Source organism: Galeopterus variegatus, unplaced genomic scaffold (genome assembly GCF_000696425.1).
Source record: "Galeopterus variegatus unplaced genomic scaffold, G_variegatus-3.0.2 Scaffold1068, whole genome shotgun sequence".
Taxonomy (NCBI): domain Eukaryota; kingdom Metazoa; phylum Chordata; class Mammalia; order Dermoptera; family Cynocephalidae; genus Galeopterus; species Galeopterus variegatus.
This window is the reverse complement of record NW_007727179.1, coordinates 161748-169373: the sequence shown is the minus strand read 5'-3', so window position 1 is coordinate 169373 and position 7626 is coordinate 161748.

Genomic DNA, 7626 nt, shown 5'->3' with positions numbered 1-7626 from the left:
AGATAGTAAACAACCATGTCTTTGATACTTCAAGGAACGGAGCCTTAACATAAAAGTTTGGGAACAAATTGGTCACTGGTTAATTATGCAATGGGGTGACAAATCCGTGGGGGGTGAAGCAACACAAAGCAACAAAAAATAGTCATATTAAAGGAAGCACAAAATAGTTTGTCACTATAGAAATACAAATTTAAATAATAATATCACTACGCACATTAAAAAGCCTATATCTAAAACAACAATATTAATCACTGAAGAGCATGCAAATCAATAGGAACTCTCATTGTTTACTGTGAAAATGCAAAATGGTACAACCGCTTAGCAGACATTTTAGTAATTGCCCACAAAACTAAACAGAGTCTCAACATACTCAATCTAGCAATAATATGTTTAGGTATTTACCCAACTGATTAGAAAACTTACATCCACACAAAAACCTGCACATGAGTGTTTATTCAGGCTGTATTCAGAATAGTCAAAACCTGGTAGCAACTGAGATGTCCTTCAATAGATGAATGGATAAAAAATGTGTGGTGTATCATGCAGCAAAATGCTATTCAGAGAAAATGAAGAATGAACGATCAAGCAGTGGAGATTATGGTTGAATGTTAATGCATATTGCTAAGTAAAAGAAGTCAGTCTGAAAAGGTTACATACCGTAAAATTCCATTTAAATGATATTTTGGAAAAGGCAAAACTATAGAGACAGTAAACAGACCAGCAGTTGCCAGAGTGTATTGAAGAGGAGAGTGGAAAAGGTGAAACAAAGGGGATATTTTAGGGTAATGGACTATTTCGTGATAGTGTAATGGTGGGTACATGACACTACACATTTGTCAAAGCCTATTAAACTTTGTAACAGAAGCTATGTTTGTGATAAAAAAAAGAATTGAACTGTATGTGGCAAATGTGTGAACAACTTTACTGAAGGGAGTGCTCAAAAACGTTGTGACGTAAGTAATTTTGGAAATCAGTGGTGTCTCTAAGACTAAAGGCAAAAGGGACTGTATATTTCTACTTGTTAAAATTGTTTCCTACGGGGCTACTGTTTAAGATAATTTATGCTGCTAGATGTATATACTGAAATTAACAATTAAGAAATGGATGGCGGGGATGTCAAAGGTACACCAGAGCCAAATGAAAGAGTTTCCAATAATCAAAGCTGAAAGAATTTAAGAAAGAAAATAATTATTAAAAAAAGAAATAATTATTGGATTATAACATAAAGTATAACAGATATATTTTTCATGTTGATATAAATAAATGACTGAACAAATTAATTATTGTGAGAAAAGAAATAAATATCCCATGAAAAAGAATTACAAATAATTTAAATAGATGCTCCAGTCTCAAGGAGGTGTACCATAAATTTCCACTCCTCAAGTGTGGGCTGTGCATAGTGATGCCCTTCCAAAGAGTACAGTTTGGAAAGTAGGGAAAAAGTACCTTTTCAGCGAAGATGCTTAACTTTACCAGCATTTATTTTATTCTCCAGCATATGATATTTATTATTAAAATATCTTATGCTCCTAGAAAGGATGTGATTTTCTTCTGTTGTGGAAAGCAAAAGTCAATAAAATTAATCACTTTAATAATATTAGACTAATATTTTTATAGATTTTTATCTCTACAAATGCTGAAAGGCGAATATTAAAAATTCCAATTATAATTAAGGATTCTATTTGTTCTTTTTTTTGAGTTTCTGCTTCATAAGATTTAAAGCTATGATATTAAAATCACTTCTATTTAGTTTTTTTGTATCTTGCTGGTATATTGCCACTTTAATATAGTAAATGCCCCTTTAATTGCAGGAAGTATTGCTTATTTTAACATCTATATTGTCTGAAATTTGCATAGCCACCAGAGATTTCTTATAATCTGTTTTTGCATGGAATGCATATTTTTTATATTTTTAACTTTTTATTTTTGTATATAATATAGGTTTCTGGTGTGTGATGTACAATTAGGTCTTGCACTTTCATTCAATACATAACCTCTTACTTTTAAGAAAGTTTAGGCCATTTATATTCAATGTAATTTTTAATATGGCTGGATTTAATCCTGCCATCCTGTTATTGTTTTTCCAGTTGTTTAATTTGTTCTTGGTTTAGTTTTTTCCTCTTTTCATCCTGTATTAGAGTGAGTATTTTTTAATGATTCTCTGTTGTGTCATGTCTAAATCTATTTCAAGGTATTCTTCATTCCTGATGTTTTTTCACCTCTGGAATTTAGTCAGCTCACTTTTAAGAAAATCTATTTCTCTCTCACAGTATCTTTTACTGAGATACTTCATCTTTAAGTCATAGTGTATGTATATAATGTTATATGTATGTATAACAACATATTTTAATATATATTTTAAAATCCTTCATTAGTATTTCCAATATATGCTTGTTGCATGTACTTCTATGTATGATTCTGTTTCTTGATTATGATTGACATTTCCCTTCTCACATTTTATAATTTTTTGAAAATATTATGACAGGTTTGGGGAATAAAAGAGCAGTGGTTAGTGAATTAGACAGTATTTTCCCACAATGAACTTGCTTCTTTCTGTCATAAAGTTAAACCAAGTTTAATTTAATTGAGATTTAAGTTAAAAACAGGTTTGGGGAATAAAAGAGCAGTGGTTAGTGAATTAGACAGTATTTTCCCACAAAGAACTTGCTTCTTTCTGTCATAAAGTTAAACCAAGTTTAATTTAATTGAGATTTAAGTTAAAGCTAAAATTTTGAATTGCTAATTTAATCAATATCAGTTTTTCTTCATTTCAAATGTCTTGAGGGCAAATAAGTCTCTTCACTTAATCAGGGAATTGTGAATCTTCCCATGAGAACTCTAAGAGATTTACTTCTGCTTATCAGCCAATTTCCCAGATTCCTTTACTACAACTTATTCACTCAATCCTGTGGGCAATAATTGATGAGCAAAAAGTACGATGGGAAATAATTGGACTAGCTCTGTATTTTGTTCCCCTTCAAGTTCCAGTTCGTCATGCTCAGCAAAACGTCACTAGAATTTGGTCCATTTCTTGATATCTCAACAATGTTCCTATGTCTATGGCAAATCTGCTATTCTGCCTACTCATAATAGGCAACTATATTTCCCTCAGGAGTAACAGCAGCCATTAACATCTGCCAAACTAAAAACGGCATGCCCCTCCATAAAATTTAATTCGTTTTAACTTGTCTGCTTCTATAGATACTCAATGGCTTTTAAGAAATTAGAAATTCTTTTTGTTTTTCTTTTTTTGTGGTAGAATCATAAATTTCAAAAATATCTACCTCTTAATAAGAAGTGGTACACCATTTAATTTATTTTGAATCATTTGAGAATATCTTAAACACTTCTAAGAATTGTGTGAATTTTGGTAACTATGATTTTAAAAAACATTTTTTTTAAAACATTTACTTGTACATATTTGTGGGGTACAGTGCGCTGTCTCAATACATACATATTCTGCAGAATGATTCGTTTAGGATAGATAGCATAGTTTTGTACCCATTAGTCCACCATATATCCTCTCCTACCCTCTCTCCCCTCCATACCATTGGTAATCATTATTCTACTCTTCTATGAGAACCACTTTTATTTTCATGTTTAAATTCAATATATGAGTGAGATCATGCAATATTTGTCTTTTGGTGTTTGCATTATTTCACTTAATATGATGGTTTCCAGTTCCATACATGTTGTTGCTAATGATAGGATATCATTTTTTAAAATAGCTAAAAAGTATTCCATTGTGTATATATTCCACAGTTTTTTTCAATCCATTCATCCATTGATGGGAATTTAGGCTGATTCTGTCTCTTGGCTATTGTGAAACATGTTGCAATGAACACAGGAGTGCAGGTTTCTTTTTGATAAATTAATTTCATTTCCTTTGGGTATATTTTCGGTAGTGGGATAACTGGGTCATAAGGTAGATCTATTTTAGTTCTCTGAGGAACCCCATACTGTTTTTCACTATGGTCGTAGTAATTTCCATTACCACCAACAGCGTAGGAGATTTCCTTTTTGTCTACATCCTCTCCAGAATTTGTTATTTTCAGTCTTGTTGATAACAACATTCTAACTGAAGTTAGATGAGATCTCATGGTAGTTTTAAGTTGTGTTTCCCTGGTTATTACTTATGCTGAGTATTTTTTCATGTGCCTGGATGGCCATTTGTGTGTGTCTTCTTTTGAGAAATGTCTGTTCAGGTTTTTTGCCCATTTTTAATTGGGTTATTTTTAATTAATTTATTTAATCTTTCTGTTTTTTGAGTTCCTTATATATTCTGGCTATTAACCTCTTGTCTGATGTGCGGTTGGCAAACACTTTCTCCCATTCTGTAGGTTGTCTCTTCACTTTGTTCATTGTATCCCTACATGTGCAGATGCTTTTTAGTTTGATTTAGGCCCATTTGTGTATTTTTGCTTTAGTTGCCTGCACCTTTGTAGCCTCCTCCATAAAATTGCAGCCAACTCACACTTCATGTCGTGTTTCCCCTATGTTTTCTTCTAGTAGTTTAATAGTTTCAGGTATTAAGTTTAGGTCTTTTAATTCATTTGAATTGATTTTCGTGTTTGGTGAGTGATAGGGGTCTTGCTTCAATCTTCTGCATATCGAGCATTCCCAATACCATTTATTGAAGAGTTTTTCCTTTCCCCGCTGTATATTTTTGGTACCTTTGTCAAAAATTCGTGGGCTGTAAGTGAGTGATTTATTTCTGAACTTTATTTTGTTCCATTCATCTATTTGTCTGTTTTTATGTCAGTACCACACTGTGGTGGTTACTATAGCTGCATAGTGTACTGTAATATCAGGTAACATGATGCCTCCAACTTTGTTTGTTTTGTTTAAGATTGCTTTGGCCATACAGGGTCTTTCATGGTTCCATACACATTTCAATACTGTTTTTTAATATTTCTTTGAAGAATGTTGTTTAATAGGGATTGCATTGAATATGTAGATTGCTTTGGTTAATTCGGATTTTTTTGTTGATGATCATTCTTCCGAGCCACAACATGGGATAGTTTTTCATTTATTTGTGTCCTCTTCAATTTTTTCCACCAATGTTTTACAGTTTTCATTGCAGAGGTCTTTCACCACCTTCATTAAAATTACTCCTAGTTATTATTTTTTTTTTGGTATCTATTATACATTGAATTACTTTTTGATTTCTTCTTTAGTTATTTTATTATCAGTGTATAAGAACACTATTCATTTTTCGTGTCGATTTTGTATCCTGCCACTATGCTGAACTTATTGGTTCTGGTAATTTTCTGGTTAGGTCTTTAGGGTTTTCTACATATATGATGAGGCCATCTGCAAATAGGGATAGTTTGACTTCCTCCTTTCTGATTTGGACACCCTTTATTCCTTTCTCTTGCCTTATTGTGTTGGCTACAACTTCCAGTACTATGTTGAATAATACTAGGGAAAGTGTGCATCCTTGTCTTGTTTCAGATCTTAAAGGAAAGGTCTCCAAATTTTGTTCACTCAAAATGATATTAGCTGTGGGTTTGTTGTATGTGGCGTTCATTGTGTTCAGGTATATTCCTTCTAAACTTAATTTATTGAGTGTTTTTATAATGAAAGGGTGTTATATTTTATCAAATGCTTTTCCTGCATCTATTGTAATGATCACGTTTTTTTTCTCCCTTTATTTTTTTGATGTGATGCCGCACGTTTAATGGTTTGCGCATGTTGAACCATCCTTGCATCACTGGGATGAATCCCACTTGATCATGGTGAATGATCTTTTTAATGTATTTTTGGATTCTGTTTGCTAGTACTTTGCTGAGGTTTTCACATTTGCATTCAATCGAGATATTGATCTGTAGTTTTCTCTTTTTTTGTTGTGTCTTTTTCTTGTTTTGGTGTGAAGGTAATGCTGGCCTCATAGAATGAGTTTGGGTATTTCCTCCTCTTCAATTTTTCTGAAAGTGTTTAGAGAAATTGATATTACTTCTTTAAACGTTTGTTAGAATTTGGCAGTGAATACATGTGGTCCTGGGGTTTTCTTTGTTGGGAGACTTTTTCTTACTGCTTCAATCTCATTACTCATTATTGGTCTGTTTGGTTTTTTAGTTCTTCATGACTCAGCCTTGGTAAGTAGTATGTGTCCAAGAATTTATCCACGTCTTCTAGGTTTTCCAGTTTGTTAGCATATAGTTGTTCATAGTAGTGTGCTATGATCCTTTGTATTTCTGGGGTATCTATTGTAATGTCTCCTTTCTCATATCCGTTTTTATTGATTTGAGTTTTGGGAGTTTTTTCTTCATTAGTTTAAAGGTTTACTGATTTTATTTATTTATTTTTTTAAAAACTTTTTTATCAGTCTTTTATATATAATTTTTTAAATTTTCACCTTATTTCTGCTCTGATCTTTGTTATTTCTCTCCTTCTACTGATATGGGGTTTAGTATGTTTTTATTTTTCTATTTCTTGAGGTGTAACATTATGTTTTTTATTTGATGTCTTTCTTCTTACTTGATGCAGGCATTTATTGCTATACACTTTACTCTTAGAACTCCTTTTGTTGTATCGCATAAGTCCTGGTATGTTGCGCTTTTATTTTTCTTTGTCTCCAGAAAGTTTTAAATTTCCTTTTTGATTTCTTCTTTGATCCATTGGTTGTTTAGGAGCATATTGTTTACCTTAATTTAATCTCTTTGTATGTTTCCTCCTTCATATCCTGGATTATTTTTTTCTTTTTATTATGTTGTCTAACTGAGTCTTCTCATACCTCAGTGAGTTTCCTTAAGATTATTGCTCAGAATTCCTTTTCAGTCATTTCATGGATTTCCTGCTCTATATGGCCTGATATTTGAGAATTACTGTATTCTTTTGGTGGTTTCATATTTTCTTGGATTTTCATATTTCTAGTGTCACTATGTTGTTGATGTCTAGTCATCTGGTAGAGCAGTTGCCTCGTCTATTACTCTGGAGTGGGCTTTGAGGAGAGAGCTGTCCTCTTCTTTTTCCAGTCTCTGCTGGTGACTCTCCTTGTGTCAATGCAGCCGAGTGTCTGGTGGGCTGCCTGCATGGTGGCTGTGGCTACTGCCATGGCATCAAGCCACTATTGCAGCAGTTGTGGCTGTGGTGGGCCACTCATGAGGAAGTGGTATTTTTCTTGCACTCCTTGCCTGCTTCTGGGCAGGGAATGCTGCCCTCACCTACTGCCTAGGACCCCAGGCATGCTCTACTGTGTTTGCCTGCTTCCAAGCAGAGAGGGCTGCACTCAGCTCCTGCTTTAGATCCCAGGTGTGCTCCTTGCCTGCTTCTAGGTGGAGGGGCTTGGTGTTAACTTTTAATCACATCTAATTCCAAAAACATTCTGATTGCCCCTTCTTAGTAATAAGGCAAAAAACAAATAAAAGGAGATGGAAAATTAATTCTAAAAGATCCTATTCTAGAATTTATAAATTTTACAGAATATACTTGTGTATGTATACCAAAACACAATCTATCTCATACAACCTAATAAGTTGCCAATGTAGAAAAAATAGAAAAAAATAACTGTAAACTTGAATATAAATAAATCTATCCCAAAAGAGTTATATTTCTAGAGAGTAAAATTTGGTTAGATAAAAATTTGATTCTTTATACATGCAGAATACCAAGAATAAAATACAA